Source organism: Protopterus annectens, chromosome 5.part0 (genome assembly GCF_019279795.1).
Source record: "Protopterus annectens isolate FY-2018-M chromosome 5.part0, PAN1.0, whole genome shotgun sequence".
In the NCBI taxonomy this organism is placed as follows: domain Eukaryota; kingdom Metazoa; phylum Chordata; order Ceratodontiformes; family Protopteridae; genus Protopterus; species Protopterus annectens.
In genome coordinates this window covers 1,248,219,059-1,248,236,551 of record NC_056735.1, presented here as the reverse complement: position 1 = coordinate 1,248,236,551, position 17,493 = coordinate 1,248,219,059, and the positions used below count along the sequence as shown (strand labels likewise).

Below are 17,493 nucleotides of genomic sequence, written 5' to 3'. Positions count from 1 at the left end.
CAAAATGTTGACGTTACAACAGCTTTTACCTCTGCTGGGCAAAGATCACTGGATGGTGACTCTGGATCTCAAGGAGGCTTACCTTCATGTTCCTATCAGGCTCAGTTGCAGAAAGTATCTGCGTTTTCGGGCTGGGACTTCTCATTATCAGTTCTCTGCATTGCCCTTTGGCTTATCTACTGCCCAGAGTGTTCACGAAGGTTCTGGCTCCAGTGATAGCTTTCTTCAGGCTAAGAGGAATACAGATCTATCCTTATTTGGACGATTGCCTGATTCTGGCCCAAGGAAAGGACGAACTTCTTCTTCATTTACAGTATGTGATAGCAGTGCTAAGATGCCTGGGGTATTCTGTGAACGAAAGTAAAGTCCAGTCTGGTACCCTCTCAGGACATGTGCTTTCTGGGTGTGAGACTGAATACAGCATCCCAGATGGCCTTTTTGACCCCGGACAAACAAAAGAATCTTTCTCTTTACTTCCATCAATTGTCTCATCAGTCCAGGCTGACTGCAAGGACAGTCCTTCAAGCCTTGGGGTTCATGGCATCTTGTATTCTGGTGCTTCCCAATGCCAAACTGCATATGAGGAAGCTACAATGGTATCTCAAAAATGTATGGACACAGCACTGCCAAGATATGGACACTGTCATTCAGATAATACCTTGCGTTCAAAAGGAATTTTTGTGGTGGGCTCAGGAATGTCACCTAAACAAGGGACTCTGTGACCCGGCCAGAGGCGAGTCAGATTCTAACGACAGATGCCTCAGACAAAGCTTGGGGAGCTCATCTAAATGGAAAGTGGGTACAAGACACGTGGCCTGCCAGACTTCAGCATCTGCATATCAACTTGAAGGAGATGTTAGCAGTCCAATTTGCATTAATAGCTTTCAAGGATTTACTTCTTCCAGGGCAGGTGTTGGTTCTAACAGACAACACAACTGTCATGTGGTACATCAACAAGCAAGGGGAACATTCTTATCCTCTATGCAGACAAGCAATGATTTTGTGGGAGACTGCTCTGTTTACAGCTAAATCTTCAGGCAAGGTTTCTGCCGGGAGCACAGAACTCCTTAGCAGATGTGTTGAGCAGACAAATTATGGATCCCCACGAGTGGAAATTGGATCCTCATGTATTTCAGAAATTGACAGTGTTATGGGGAACTCCAGACATAGATCTGTTCGCTTCTCCACTAAACTACCAGCTGCCAAAGTTTTGCACAAAAAGGTTTCATCCCACAGCTTGGAAAGTGGATGCTCTCTCATTCAATTGGAGCAATCTTCATGTGTATGCCTTTCCACCTCTGCCTCTCCTCCCAAAGGTACTCCTGAAGGTCAGATAGGACAAGCCAAAGATGATTTTAATAGCTCCAGATTGGCCTCGACAGCACTGGTACCCATTACTGAGAAGTCTGGTACGGGAGCCTCCATGGCCTTTTTGCCTTCGATTCCACACCTGCTGTCTCAGGAGAACAGTCATTTACTCAATGTCAAACTTCACTCTCTACATCTAACAGCCTGGCATATTCTGTTTTAAACCCTGGAGGGTCTCAGCTTCCACAGAAAGTTTTGAATGTTATTTTGGAGGCCAGAAGGCCTAGTACAAGGAAAGTGTACGCAGATAAATGGAGGAGATTTTTATTTTGGAGTACAGCAAAGGAATTTGATGTTTCTAAGCCTAATTTAAGTGTGGCTCTTCAATATCTTACTGAGTTACTGGACAAAGGTTTGTCCTTCTCCTCTATTAAGGTTCATGCTGCAGCAATTTCTGCTCACTATGACTGTGACCCACCATTGTTTTCTCATCCTTTGTTTAAGCTATTCCTTAGAGGGCAAAGAATATAAGACCCCAATGAGAGCTCCTACTCCTGCTTGGGATCTCAATTTTGTGTTGGAGAAACTCACTCTACAACCTTTTGAGCCTGCAGCTACTGCCGAGTTGAAATATTTATCATGGAAGACTGCTTTTTGTTGGCCATTACCTCATTGAGAAGGGTTTCTGAATTACAGGCCCTTATGGCGGTTGAGCCTTTCTTAATTTTCCATAAGGATAGGGTATCTTTATGCACTAATCCTTCCTTTATGCCTAAAGTGGTTTCTAGTGTGGCTTTAAACCAAACTATTCATTTGCCTACTTTTTATGCAAACCCCAAAATAAAGGGGAAAAGATTTTGCACACTTTGGATATACACAGGCAGTTGCGATATTATTTGAGCAGAACTAAAGGGTTCAGGCAGTCTTAGCAGTTATTTGTTTCATTTGCTTTGGGTTCTCAGGGCAAGCCTGTTTCAAAACAAACTATTTCTAAGTGGATTGGGTTTTGTATTGCTTTCTGTTATTCCCATCATGGTAAGGAGATTCCAGCTGGGATTAGGCCTCATTCCACTAGGGCTACTGCCACTTCTACAGCTTTTTTAAGGGGTGGCAACTAAAGATATTTTGGAGGCAGCTACTTGGAGTTCAGTGCATACTTTCTCTAAGCATTACCACCTTCCACTTTACTCTAAATCTAGGGCTGGTTTTGCCACTGCAATTTTACAGGGCATTTTGGCAGCTCCTAATGCTTTATAGTTTTGCCATCCTCCCTTACCTCTGCTTTGGGATTCTACCCATATGTAAGGACTGCAGCAATGTGAGATGAAGAACATAGTACAGTTTTGTACCTACCATAAATGTAGATGTTCAAGATCCACATTGCTGCAGTCCAATTTACCCTCCTTCCCTCTGTAGTTAGAGGCGGTTGTGTGGTTTGGGTTGTGAATATTGTAAATATTGTAAATAGGATTAGTGCAGGGTGGTTGGTTTTTTGCTGTCTTTTGGTTTTGGCCTTTCTTTTTAGGGCCTTCTGACATCTGGGGCAAGAAAAGACTGAGGATATGACGTCGGTCATGCGCTTTTGTACCCTGACGTCCTGATGTCAGTTTTAAGCGCCTTGACCGACGTCAGCTTTATAGTTTGGTATTCGGGCCGACCGAGGACAGCGGACTACCTCATATGTAAGGACTGCAGCAATGTGGATCTTCGAACATCTACATTTATGGTAGGTACAAAACTGTACTTTTTGATGCCCTAGAAGCTTCTTGCAGGGCAGCAGTCACTGGATCTGTCATTAGAAGACATGCATGACTTAAGGAACAGCCCCTGCCAGACCTTGTCAAATCTAAATTGTTAGATGCCCCCCTTGCACAAAGACAACTTATTTGGCACTAAGGCAGAAGAGGTCTTAAAAAAAGCGAAAGACAGTTAAGGATTTCTTACAGGTCCAGCCACCCATGTTCAGCAGGCATTATCCCACCAGGCACTGGTCCTTTCCTGCTCCTACTAAGACAGTCCAGCCCCGGCCCTGGGGAACCAGACCCCCCCCCCAGACAGCAGTCACAGAGAATGCATTGGTTTTAAGCAGTGGACTACCTCCACTTCAAAACCAGGGAGTTCTAAGCCACCCCCTTATGGTAAGAACTCACAAAGACTCACCTCCCCCACCCCCTCCCTCTGCCCACCTTCACTTACCCCTAGGAGGAAAATTCTTCTTTCACGCAAGCACCTGGGCCACCATTACAAATGACCGCTGGGTTCTCAACAGTGTCTCAGGGATACAAATTTTCTTTCCACACCCTTTCAAACCCAAAAGGGTTCCCAGATCTACCTCCAAACCAGTGGGCAGAGGCTCAAAAGCAAATCCTTTCCCTGCTTTCTATGAGGGCAATAGAGCACGTTCTTGCAGACCAGATAGGCCAAGGCTTCTACTCCAGACTTTCTGGTGTCCAGAAGAGAGGGCACCTGGCGCCCCATGCTCGATCTATCCATTCTAAACACCTTCCTGGTGATCCCAAAATTCAAAATGCTCACCCTCCAACAGTTGCTACCCATGCTCTCCAAGGACGCTTGGCTAGCCACCCTAGACCTAAAAGCGACCTACCTCCACATTCCTATCTGGGAATCATGCAGAAAATATCAGTTTCAGGGCAGGTACTCAACACTTTCAGTTCTCTGTGCTTCCCTTTGGCTTATCTACTGCTACCAGAGTTTTCACAAAATGTCTGGCTCTGTCCATTGCCTTTTGCAGACAAAGGAATATCCAGATTTACCCATACTTGGACGACTGCCTTATTCAGACAGCCAGGAAAAGCTGCTCAGGCACCTGACCTTTGTGAAGAACCTACTATCCCTCCTAGGGTACACAATCAATGAAAAGAAATCGAAACAGGTGCCCACCCAAAGGATTATATTCCTGGGAGCAAGCCTGGACACAGCATCCCAGATGGCATTTCTTACACCAGAAAAATAAATTTTCCTGGGAGCATACTTCTCTCAACTTGCCACCAGACCTCATTTATCTGCAAAGAAGATCCTGCAAGCTCTGGGTTTCATGGCATCTTGCATACTACTCATTCCATATCCCAGACTGCATATGAGGAAACTTCAGTGGCACCTAAAAAGCCTTTTGTGGCAACACTATCAAGACCTGGAGACTCTTCTACCTATAATTCCTTGTCTCAGAAAAAATTTTCTTTGGTGGGCAACAGCATGCTCCCACAATAAGGGACTACCTTTCTCGCCAACCCCCTGCCGCCCAGATCCTCACCACAGATGCATCAGATTGTGCTTAGGGTGCACACCTGGATGGCAGGTGCATATACATGGGCAATGGAGCCCGCAGCAAATCCCTCTGCACATTAATCAAAAAGAGATGATGGCTGTCCAGCATGCCTTGATAGCTTTCAAGCCCCCTTCTCTCCCCAGGAGCTCTCCTGATCAAAACAGACAACACCACTGTGATGTGGTATATCAACAAGAAGGGAGGGACTCCCTCCTACCTTCTATGCAGGCTGCCCATGACCCTTTGGCACACAGCCTCTGCCATGCAGCTGCACTTGTTAGCACAATTCCTACCAGGTTCTCTCAACTCTCTAGCAGACCAATTAAGCAGAGGTCTTCTGGACCCACACAATTGGAAGCTCAACAGAAGAACCTTCACCCTAATAACTCAGAAATGGGGCACCCCGAAGGTCGACCTCTTTGCCTCCCACACCAACCATCAGCTCAGCAAATTCTGCACAAGGGAGCATCACTGCATGGCTTGGAAAGTGGGTCAGTCTATAGGTCTATGCCTTTCCACCCCTACCTCTCATCCCAGGGTACTGCTCAAAATAAAGGAGGAAAAACCAAGGACAATTCTTATAGCTCCAGACTGGCCTCGCCATCACTGGTACCCCTTGCTGCGCAGCCTGTCCCCACTGCCACCTTGGCATCTTCCTCAATTCCAAACCTCCTGACCCAGATAGAGGAATTAATGCATCCCAAATTGCAGACACTCAGTTTGGCAGCTTGGCTTATTCTCTAACCCCGGATCAATCTGCCAACCTCAGTAAACAGGTTCTAGATGTTGTACATGGGGCCAGACGCCCTAGCACTAAAAAGTCTTATGCTGACAAATGGAAAAGTTTCTGCACCTGGATCCAGGCTAAGGGAGCCAATATGGCACAGCCCTCCTTCCTCTCATCCTGGATTACTTAGCTGACCTGTTACACAGTGGCCTCTCTTTCTCCTCTATAAAAATTCATGCTTCTGCTGTCTCTGCTCATTTCCCCACTGAGCTTTCTCACACCCTTTGATCAAACAGATGTCCTTCAAGGATGCATCTGCAGTCCTTACAAATGGGTTGTCCTGTCGTCAGGCAGCCCTTCGGTCGGCCGGATTCCAAAGTCTGGGTCTGGCCTCGGCTGGTGTTGCACTTCACCCGACGTCATAGCTGCAGTTATTCGGGTATAAAGGCATCAGCTGACGCCATTTTCCTCAGTCTTTCTGGCTGGGGCGCCGAAGCAGAAGCTGTTCGCAAGTGCGGTCGGTCAGAACCAGAGATTACTACCGAATATGTCTACTACTACCGAAGACTTCTAAAAAGCTAAGTACCCGTTGAGACTCTTTCTTGCCTCAGCCGATGTCAGAAAAAGTGAATAACTGTTTAACTTGTGGGAAACAAATACCTCATAAAGATTTCCACTCTTACTGCTTACCTTGTTTAGGCCCAGACCACGACGTAGCAGCTTGTCTAGCCTGTGCTTCTTTTAACCGACGGACGCTTAGACGTCGGTCGGAATTTGCTGAGGAGATGTCCTTCAAGGATGCATCTGCAGTCCTTACAAATGGGTTGTCCTGTCGTCAGGCAGCCCTTCGGTCGGCTGGATTCCAAAGTGTGGGTCTGGCCTCGGCTGGTGTCGCACTTCACCCGACATCATAGCTGCAGTTTTTCGGGTATAAAGGCATCAGCCGACGCCATTTTCCTCAGTCTTTCTTGCCGCGTGGCGCCCGAAGCAGAAGCTGTTCGCAAGTGCCGGTCGGTCAGAACCAGAGATTACTACTACCGAATACTACTTCGAAGACTTCTAAAAAGCTAAGTACCCCGTTGGGGACGCTTTCTTGCCTCAGCCGATGTCAGAAAAAGTGAATAATTGTTTAACTTGTGGGAAACAAATACCTCATAAAGATTTCCACTCTTACTGCTTACCTTGTTTAGGCCCAGACCACGACGTCGCAGCTTGTCTAGCCTGTGCTTCTTTTAACTGACGGACGCTTAGACGTCGGTCGGAATTTGCTGAGCAGTTTTTTGGCACTGATTTTGCTTCTATTATGCCGTCGGATCCTCCGACTTCACAAATATCCAAAAAACGCAAGGAAAAGGACAGACACTTGCGGTTAAGCCAACCGCGAGTGTCTCGGTTTCGGCTGAAACCGAGCAAGCGGTTCTTCCTTCAGCCGACAACATGCCTTCAACCGAGGCCTCTTCAAACCTGGTGGAATCGGCTTCTGAAATCCATCCTGTGGTTGCGGTTTCTCAGGAATTATCAGACACTATTCCCTTGGATATCTCAACTCCTGCACGTGGAGCTGCTAGGCCTCCTGCAGCCATGTCCATTAAGGCCTTTGCCATGGCTAAAGCAGCTAAAGCTACAAAAACTGTGCCTGTTAAGACCCCCTCTCACACGCCCAGCTCCAGTTCCCAAATGCTTTCCTTGGCAGAGGATCTTATTTCTTTAATCCGGGGATCCCAGCCTCATCCAGACAGGGCCTCTCATCCACCTCCAGAGAAGAGGCCTAGAGCAGAGCCTCCTGAGCCAGTGTCCACAGATGATTCCTCTGATGATTCAGATAACACAGACCCTCCAGAGGCTCCTTATTCCCCTTACGAAGACTCTGATGCTGAAGAGTCCATCCCTTCTGCCTCTCCACCTGAGGAATTTTCCTTTGGGGAAACCTTGCATGCTATGAGGGAACAATTTCAGTGGCAGGGCCAGGATTTTTCAGATTCCAGGAAAAGGCTTAGAACCTTTTTGCATTTACCACAACATAGGCCTTTAGCTATACCGCCAGTTCTTTCTGTTGTAGATGATGCATTTAATGATGCTTGTACTGCTCCTGATTCATTACCTCTGGCCCCTGCTAAGCTTGATAGGTACTACAGGGTCCCGGACACACATTACCATTTATACAAGGCTCCTTTTGCAGACCCCAAGACTATCTCCCAGGGGCCTAAGGCTGTAGCAACTACCTCTGCTAAAAATCCCCTCCCCTCTGAAAGGGATTCCAGGTCCTTAGAGAGATGGGGTAAAAAAGTTTACACTTCTGCTACTCTGTCAGCTAGGGCCTTGAACTGTCAATTTCATATGATCCAATACCAAGAATTTATGCTTGACCAGTTAACTAAAAAACTGTCCTCTGATGAACCTTTTGATAAGAAGTATGTTCAGGAAATGGTACATAACATTCAGCAAGTTAGTAACCATTCTTTAAAATGCGGCTATGATGCACTGGAGGCCTCCTTTAGATCAGCCATGACTGGTACAGTTATCAGAAGGCATGCATGGTTGAAAGAGCAGGCCTTACCGGACCATGTCAAATCAAAACTGTTAGATGCTCCCATGGACAAGGCCAATTTATTTGGTTCTCCTGCACAACAGGTACTGAAGAAGATGGAGGAGAAGGCAAAATCTGTACAAACAGTGAAAGATTTCTTACAGGTCCAACCTCCAAGGTTTAGCAGGAATTGGCCCTCCAAAACTTGGTCCTTTCCAGACTCTTCTAAAGCACAGAGAGGCAGGAATAGGCGATCAAGAGGCAGAAACCAATCCAGGGGTGCCTACAGGGGACGCCAGTGGCAGGGTAACAACCAGCGAGGCACAGACACAGCCACCACCACTGCAACAGGACAATCACAGTGACTTGGCTCTGGCACCGCCTACAAGGGAACAACTAGAAGCACCCTTAGGCAGAAAGCTAACCTTATTCTCAATAAACTGGCATTACATCACAACAGACAAGTGGATTTTACAGACAATAGACCAAGGCTACAGGTTCCACTTCCATACTCTACCAGGGAAGAAAGGAATGCCAAACCTACCGCCAAATCAAAAGACAGAAGCTCTAAAACAAATATCTCAATTATTAAAGATGAGAGCTGTAGAAAAGGTACCATCTATGGAGCAAGGAAGGGGATTTTACTCCAGACTCTTCCTGGTACCAAGAAAAGAGAACTAATGGAGGCCTATTCTCGACCTGTCCGCTTTAAACACATTCCTCATTGTTCCAAAGTTCAAAATGCTGACTCTACAGCAGCTTCTTCCCATGCTGGGCAAGGAGTCTTGGCTGGTAACTCTAGATCTCAAGGAGGCATACCTGCACGTCCCCATACGACAAAATTGCAGAAGATACCTCAGATTTCTTGCAGGATCAGAGCATTATCAATTCTCAGCATTGCCCTTTGGCTTATCTACTGCGCCCAGAGTGTTCACGAAATGCCTGGCATCAGTAATTGCTCATTGCAGGCTTCTAGGAATACAAATTTACCCCTACCTGGACGACTGCCTGATACAAGCGGACAACAAAAACAAGCTAACAGAAGACTTACAAACTACCTGCTACAAGCCCTGGGATATACAGTCAACATAAAAAAGTCAAGGCTGATACCATCCCAAAGAATAACCTTTTTGGGTGCAGAGCTGGACACATCAAAGCAAATGGCATTCCTAACTGCAGAAAAACAAGAGCAACTACCTCTCTACTTCTTGGCATTAACAAAGCAGAACCATCTAACAGCAAGAAAAGTACTGCAAGCCTTGGGCTTCATGGCATCCTGCATAATACTGGTCCCTCATGCCAGACTGCATATGAGAAAGCTACAGTGGTACCTAAAGAATTTATGGTCTCAACACAAGCACAGCCTAGAAGCCAAAATTCCAATAATCCCATGCCTGAAGCAAGAGTTCCTATGGTGGGCTCAGGCCTGTCAATCAAACACAGGATTGCCCTTCTACAGCATTCAACCAAGCCAAACCATCACGACGGACGCCTCAGACCTCGGTTGGGGGGCCCACATGCTGGACAAGTGCATACAAGGCTTATGGACTCAAGACCAGCTGCACCTACACATAAATCTAAAGGAAATGCTGGCAGTAAAATTGGCAATCCAGACATTCAGACCATTTCTCCGAGAAGGTCAGTTGATGATAAGGACAGACAACACCACAGTTATGTGGTACATCAACAAACAGGGAGGCACACATTCATATCCTCTATGCCGGATGGCACTGGACCTATGTAATGTGGCTCTGAGCTACAACATTCAGTTACAAGCAATTTTTGTACCAGGAAAAGAAAACATTCTAGCAGACATATTAAGCAGGACTACCACGGATGCCCACGAATGGATGCTGCATCCGGACATCTTCAAAGCCATTACAAGAAAATGGGGACTCCCAGAAATAGACTTATTTGCATCCCCACACAATCACCAGCTAAAGAAATTCTGCACAAGGACGTACCACCCACTAGCTTGGAAGGTGGACTCCCTATCTTTCAGTTGGAAAAACCTGACAGCATATGCATTCCCACCACTTCCTTTGATGCACAAGGTGCTATTGAAGATCAAAGAGGACCGTCCAAGGATCATTCTGATAGCTCCAGACTGGCCAAGGCAACATTGGTACCCATTACTGAGGAGCATGTCCCGGGAACAAATATGGACACTACCCCTGATCCCATTGCTGTTAACACAGAACAACTACAACATCCTGCATCCAAACCTGAAAACTCTGCAGCTGACTGCCTGGAACATTCTATAAGATCAATTAACCCAAATTTATCACAAAGGGTTAAAGACATTATCCTTGAGGCTCGCAGACCCTCAACAAGGAAAAATTATGCAGCAAAATGGAAGAGATATCTCATTTGGAATACTGCAAAGGGAGAAGATGTGTCACTGGTAAACATAGCCAACATCCTGGAATACTTGGCAGAGCTCTTCCACACAGGCCTGTCCTATTCTTCCATCAAGATACATGCATCAGCAATTTCAGCAGAATACAGCTTGGATCCCCCTGTCTTCTCGCATCCTCTGCTCAGGCAGTTTCTGAGAGGAATTAAAAATGTAAAACCTCCTAGGAAACCGCCATTGCCAGCATGGGACCTGAACTTTGTGCTAGAAAAATTGACACTTCCTCCTTTCGAACCAGCAGCAACAGCAGAATTACAATACTTATCATGGAAGACTGCTTTCCTGCTGGCAATCACTTCAGCAAGAAGGGTATCTGAACTACAGGCATTAATGGCAGTGCAACCCTTCCTGATCCTCCATCAAGATAGTGTCCATGAGAACAAATCCTACTTTTATGCCTAAGGTGGTATCCAGAGTATCTTTAAATCAGGCTATCCACCTACCTACATTCTTCCCCAACCCACAGAACAGGGGAGAAAGACTGTTGCATACCTTGGATGTACATAGACAGTTACGCTACTACCTGGACAAGGACCAAGGGCAATAGAAAAACTGACCAGCTGCTGGTAGCATATGCAACAGGAAGGGAAGGAAAAGCAATTTCAAAACAGACAATCTTCAAGTGGATAGGAAATTGCATTAGATTTTGTTATTCCTACCATGGAAAGAAAACTCCAGAGAACATCAGGTCTCACTCCACAAGGGCTACAGCCACTACCACAGCTTTCTTACGAGGAGTGGCTACCAAGGACATTATAGAGGCTGCTACTTGGACCTCCGTGCATACATTTGCCAAGCATTACAACTTAACCCTTTTACTCTAGATCCCGAGCAGGTTTTGCCACTGCTGTTTTGCAAGGGATCCTAACTACACCATAATCTCTTCTTTCCTCCTCCCCTAGTTTGGCTATGGTATTCTACCCATTTGTAAGGACTGCAGATGCATCCTTGAAGGACATAGTACAGTTTTGTACCTACCATAAATGTAGATGTCCGATAGGAATGCATCTGCAGTCAGGATTACCCACCCTTCCCTCTGTGGTACTCCTAGGGTATTTGCCCATCTTATAGCTAGCTGGGGGGGGATCTGTTATGGTGTATTTGTTTGTATATATGTACATACATGCTTATTTTTGTGTTTGCTCTCTACTATTTGGAAACATTGGCATTTATCCAAATTTAGCCTTCCAAGAGGGCACCTGGCATCTGGGGCAAGAAACACTGAGGAAAATGGCGTCGGCTGATGCCTTTATACCCGAAAAACTGCAGCTATGACGTCGGGTGAAGTGCGACACCAGCCGAGGCCAGACCCAGACTTTGGAATCCGGCCGACCGAAGGGCTGCCTGACGACAGGACAACCCATTTGTAAGGACTGCAGATGCATTCCTATCGGACATCTACATTTATGGTAGGTACAAAACTGTACTTTTTTCGGCTCCGATTTTGCTTACATTATGCCGTCGGATCCTCCGACTACGCAAATATCTAAAAAGCGCAAGGAAAAGGACCGACACTCGCGGTCCGCGGTTTCGGCCGAAACCGCGGTTAAGCCTACTGCGAGTGTCTCGGTTTCGGCTGAAACCGAGCAAGCGGTTCTTCCTTCAGCCGAAAACTTACCTCCTACCGAGGCCTCTTCCAACCTGGCGGAATCGGCTTCTGAAATCACTCCTGCTCTTACAGTTTCTCAGGAATTATCTGACACTATCCCCTTGGATATTTCTACCCCTGCACGTGGAGCTGCTAGGCCACCTGCATCCATGTCCATTAAGGCCTTTGCCAGGGCCAAAGCAGCTAAAACCTACTAAATCTGTGCCTGCTAAGATCCCCCCTCACAGGCCTAGCTCTAGTTCACAAATGCTTAGTTTAGCAGAGGACCTCATTTCTTTAATCCGGGGATCCCAACCTCACCCAGACAGGGCCTCTCACCCACCTTCAGAGAAGAGGCCTAGAGCAGAGCCCCCTGAGCCTGTTTCAACAGATGATTCCTCTGATGATTCAGATAACACAAACCCTCCAGAGGCTCCTTTCTCCCCTTATGAAGACTCTGATGCTGAAGAGTCCATTCCTTCTGCCTCTCCGCCTGAGGAATTTTCCTTTGGGGAAACCTTGCATGCTATGAGGGAACAATTTCAGTGGCAGGGCCAGGATTTTTCAGACTCCAGAAAAGGCTTAGAACCTTTCTGCATTTACCACAACATAGGCCTTTAGCCATACCTCCAGTTCTTTCTGTTGTAGATGATGCATTTAATGATGCTTGTACTGCTCCTGATTCTCTACCTCTGGCCCCTGCTAAGCCCGATAGGTACTACAGGGTCCCGGACACATTACCATTTGTATAAGGCTCCTTTGCAGATCCGAGACTATCTCCCAGGGTCCTAAGGCTGTAGCAGCTACCTCTGCCAAAAACCCCCTCCCCTCTGAAAGGGAATCCAGGTCCTTAGAGAGATGGGGTAAAAAGTTTACACTTCTGCTACTCTTTCAGCTAGGGCCTTGAACTGTCAATTCCACATGATCCAGTATCAAGAATTTATGCTAGACCAGTTAACCAAAAAACTGTCCTCGGATGAACCATTAGACAAAAAATCTGTTCAGGAAATGGTACATAACATTCAGCAAGTCAGTAACCATTCCTTAAAATGCGGCTATGATGCACTGGAGGCTTCCTTTAGATCAGCCATGACTGGCACAGTTATCAGAAGGCATGCGTGGTTAAAAGAGCAGGCCTTACCAGACCATGTCAAATCAAAACTACTAGATGCTCCCATGGACAAGATCAATTTGTTTGGCTCTCCTGCACAACAGGTGCTGAAGAAGATGGAAGAGAAGGCAAAATCTGTCCAAACAGTGAAACATTTCTTACAGGTCCAACCTCCTAGGTTTAGCAGGAATTGGCCCTCCAAGAATTGGTCCTTTCCAGACTCCTCCAGAGCTCAGAGAGGCAGGAATAGGCGTTCAAGAGGCAGAAGCCAATCCAGGGGTGCCTACAGGGGGCGCCAGTGGCAGGGTAACAATCAGCGAGGTACAGACACAGCCACTACCACTACTACAGGACAATCACAGTGACTTGGCTCTAGCACCGCCTACCAGGGAACAACTAGAAGCACCCTTGGGCGGAAAGCTAGCTTTATTTTCAGTAAACTGGCATTACATCACAAGAGACAAGTGGATTTTGCAGACAATAGACCAAGGTTACAGGTTTCACTTCCATACTCTACCAGGGAAGAGAGGAATGCCAAACCTACCTCCAAATCAAAAGGCAGAAGCTCTACAACAAATAACTCAATTATTAAGGATGAGAGCTTTGGAAAAGGTACCATCTATGGAGCAAGGACAGGGATTTTACTCCAGGCTCTTCCTGGTACCAAGAAAAGAAAGCAAATGGAGACCTATTCTCGACCTGTCTGCTTTAAACACATTCCTCATTGTTCCAAAATTCAAAATGCTGACCCTACAGCAGCTTCTTCCCATGCTGGGCAAGGAGTCTTGGCTGGTAACTCTAGATCTCAAGGAGGCATACCTGCACGTCCCCATACGACCAAATTGCAGAAGATACCTCAGATTTCTTGCAGGATCAGAGCATTATCAATTCTCAGCATTGCCCTTTGGCTTATCTACTGCGCCCAGAGTGTTCACGAAATGCCTGGCATCAGTAATTGCTCATTGCAGGCTTCAGGGAATCCAAATCTACCCTTACCTGGACGACTGCCTGATACAAGCGGACAACAAAAACAAGCTAGCAGAAGACTTGAAAAGGGTCATTTACCTACTACAAGCTCTGGGATACACAGTCAATATAAAAAAGTCAAGACTGATACCATCCCAAAGGATATCCTTTTTGGGTGCAGAGCTGGACACAATGAAACAAATGGCATTCCTAACGGTAGAAAAACAGGAGCAACTCCCTCTCTACTTCTTGGCATTAACAAAGCAGAATCATCTAACAGCAAGAAAAGTCCTGCAAGCCTTGGGTTTCATGGCATCCTGCATAATATTGGTTCCACATGCCAGACTGCATATGAGAAAGTTACAGTGGTACCTAAGGAATTTATGGTCTCAGCACAAGCACAGCCTAGAAACCCAAATTCCAATAATTCCATGCCTGAAGCAAGAATTCCAATGGTGGGCTCAGGCCTGTCAATCAAACAAAGGATTGCCTTTCCACAACACTCAACCAAGCCAAACCATCACAACGGACGCCTCAGACCTCGGTTGGGGGGCCCACATGCTGGACAAGTGCATTCAAGGTTTATGGACTCAAGACCAGCTGCACCTACACATAAATCAAAAGGAAATGCTGGCAGTAAAACTGGCAATTCAGGCATTCAGACCATTTCTTCGACAAGGTCAACTGTTGATAAGGACAGACAACACCACAGTTATGTGGTACATCAACAAACAGGGAGGCACACATTCGTACCCTCTATGCCGGATGGCAATGGACCGCTGGAATGTGGCCCTGAACTACAACATTCAGTTACAAGCAATTTTTGTACCAGGAAAAGAAAACATTCTAGCAGACATACTAAGCAGAACTACCACGGATGCCCACGAATGGATGCTGCATCTGGACATCTTCAAAACCATTACAAGAAAATGGGGGCTCCCACAAATAGACTTATTTGCATCCCCACGCAATCACCAACTAAAGAAATTCTGCACAAGGACGTACCACCCACTTGCTTGGAAGGTGGACTCCCTCTCTTTCAGCTGGAAAAACCTGACAGCATATGCATTCCCACCACTTCCTTTGATGCACAAGGTGCTATTGAAGATCAAATAGGACCGTCCAAGGATCATTCTGATAGCTCCAGACTGGCCAAGACAACATTGGTACCCATTACTGAGGAGCATGTCTCGGGAACAAATATGGCCTCTACCCCTTGTTCCCTTGCTGTTAACACAGAACAACTACAACACCCTGCATCCAAACCTGAAAACACTGCAGCTGACTGCCTGGAGCATTGCATAAGAACAAATAACCCAAATTTATCCCAAAGGGTTAAAGACATTATCTTGGAGGCTCGCAGACCCTCAACAAGAAAAAATTATTCAGCAAAATGGAAAAGATATTTCATTTGGAGTACTGAAAAAGGAGAAAATGCGTCACTGGTAAACATAGCCAACATCCTGAAATACTTGGCAGAGCTCTTCCACAAAGGCCTGTCCTATTCTTCCATCAAGATTCATGCATCAGCTTTTTCAGCAGAATACGACTTGGATCCTCCAGTCTTCTCACATCCTCTGCTCAGGCAGTTTCTGAGAGGAATTAAAAATGTAAAACCACCTAGGAAGCCACCATTGCCAGCATGGGACTTGAACTTTGTGCTAGAAAAATTGACACTTCCTCCTTTCGAACCAGCAGCAACAGCAAAATTACAATACTCATCATGGAAAACTGCTTTCCTGTTGGCAATCACTTCAGCAAGAAGGGTATCTGAGCTACAGGCACTAATGGCAGTACAGCCCTTCCTGATCTTCCATCAAGATAGAGTATCCATGAGAACTAATCCTACCTTTATGCCTAAGGTGGTCTCCAGAGTATCTTTGAATCAGGCTATCCACCTACCTACATTCTTCCCCAACCCACAGAACAGGGGAGAAAGACTGTTGCATACCTTGGATGTGCATAGACAATTACGCTAGTACCTGGACAGGACCAAGGGCAATAGGAAAACTGACCAGCTACTGGTAGCATATGCAACAGGAATGGAAGGAAAAGCAATTTCAAAACAGACAATCTCTAAGTGGATAGGAAATTGCATTAGATTTTGTTACTCCTACCATGGAAAGAAAACTCCAGAAAACATCAGGCCTCACTCTACAAGGGCTACAGCCACTACCACAGCTTTTCTACGAGGAGTGGCTACCAAAGAAATTTTAGAGGCTGCTACTTGGAGCTCCGTGCATACATTTGCCAAGCATTATAATTTACCTGTATACTCCAGATCCCGAGCAGGTTTTGCCACTGCTGTTTTGCAAGGGATCTTAACTACACCATAATTTTATTTCTCCTCCTCCCCCAGTTTGGCTATGGTATTCTACCCATTTGTAAGGACTGCAGATGCATCCTTGAAGGACATAGTACAGTTTTGTACCTACCATAAATGTAGATGTCCGATAGGAATGCATCTGCAGTCAGGATTACCCACCCTCCTTTCCCTCTGTGGTACTCCTAGGGTATTTGCCCATCTTGTAGCTAGCTGGGGGAATCTATTATGGTGTATTTGTTTGTATATATGTACATACATGCTTATTTTTTGTTGGCTTTCTACTATTTGGAATCATTTGCATTTATCCAAATTTAGCCTTCCTAGAGGGCACCTGGCATCTGGGGCAAGAAACACTGAGGAAAATGGCGTCGGCTGATGCCTTTATACCCGAATAACTGCAGCTATGACGTCGGGTGAAGTGCGACACCAGCCGAGGCCAGACCCAGACTTTGGAATCCGGCCGACCGAAGGGCTGCCTGACGACAGGACAACCCATTTGTAAGGACTGCAGATGCATTCCTATCGGACATCTACATTTATGGTAGGTACAAAACTGTACTTTCCTAAGAGGGGCTAGCAACTTGAGGCCACCCAGAACAGTACCAGCCCCAGCTTGGGACCTTAACTTTGTGTTAGAAAAGCTCACCCTACCCCCTTTCGAACCAGCTTCTTCTGCAGAGCTAACATTTTTTTCCTGGAAGACAGCTTTCCTTCTGGCCAGCACTTCAGCCAGAAGAGTGTTTGACCTGCAAGCACTCATGGCTGTGGAACCCTTCATCTTCCGTGCTGACAGTGTATCCCTCAGAACTAACCCATCCTTCATGCCCAAGGTGGTGTCCAATGTGGCTCTCAACCAATCCATTCATTTGCCCACCCTTTTTCCTAATCCCCAGAACAAGGGGGAAAAGATCTTGCACTCTCTAGATGTGCACAGACAGCTCAGATTCTATCTAGACAGGACTAAATCCTTCTGAAAGTCTGATCAATTGCTGGTTAGCTTTGCTACTGGGGCAGAAGGCAAAGCCATCTCAAAACAACCAATTTCCAAATGGATAGCACACTGCATCCATTTCTGCTACATCCATTTCTGCTACAAACAATGTGGAAAGTCTCCCCCCAAGGGGTTCAGGACTCACTCCACCAGTGCAGCCTCCACCACTGCAGCTTTCCTCACAGAAGACCCCACCAGGGACATTCTGGAGGCTGGCACCTGGACATCTGTTCACACTTTTACCAAA

The 17,493-nt window shown here is 46.3% G+C and overlaps 1 protein-coding gene across 4 annotated transcripts in view; it reads left to right on the top strand.

Moving 5' to 3' along the window:
- BBX (BBX high mobility group box domain containing) overlaps positions 1-17,493 on the top strand; it is a 2,705,004-nt gene that overhangs the window by 87,082 nt on the left and 2,600,429 nt on the right. The window lies entirely within an intron of this gene.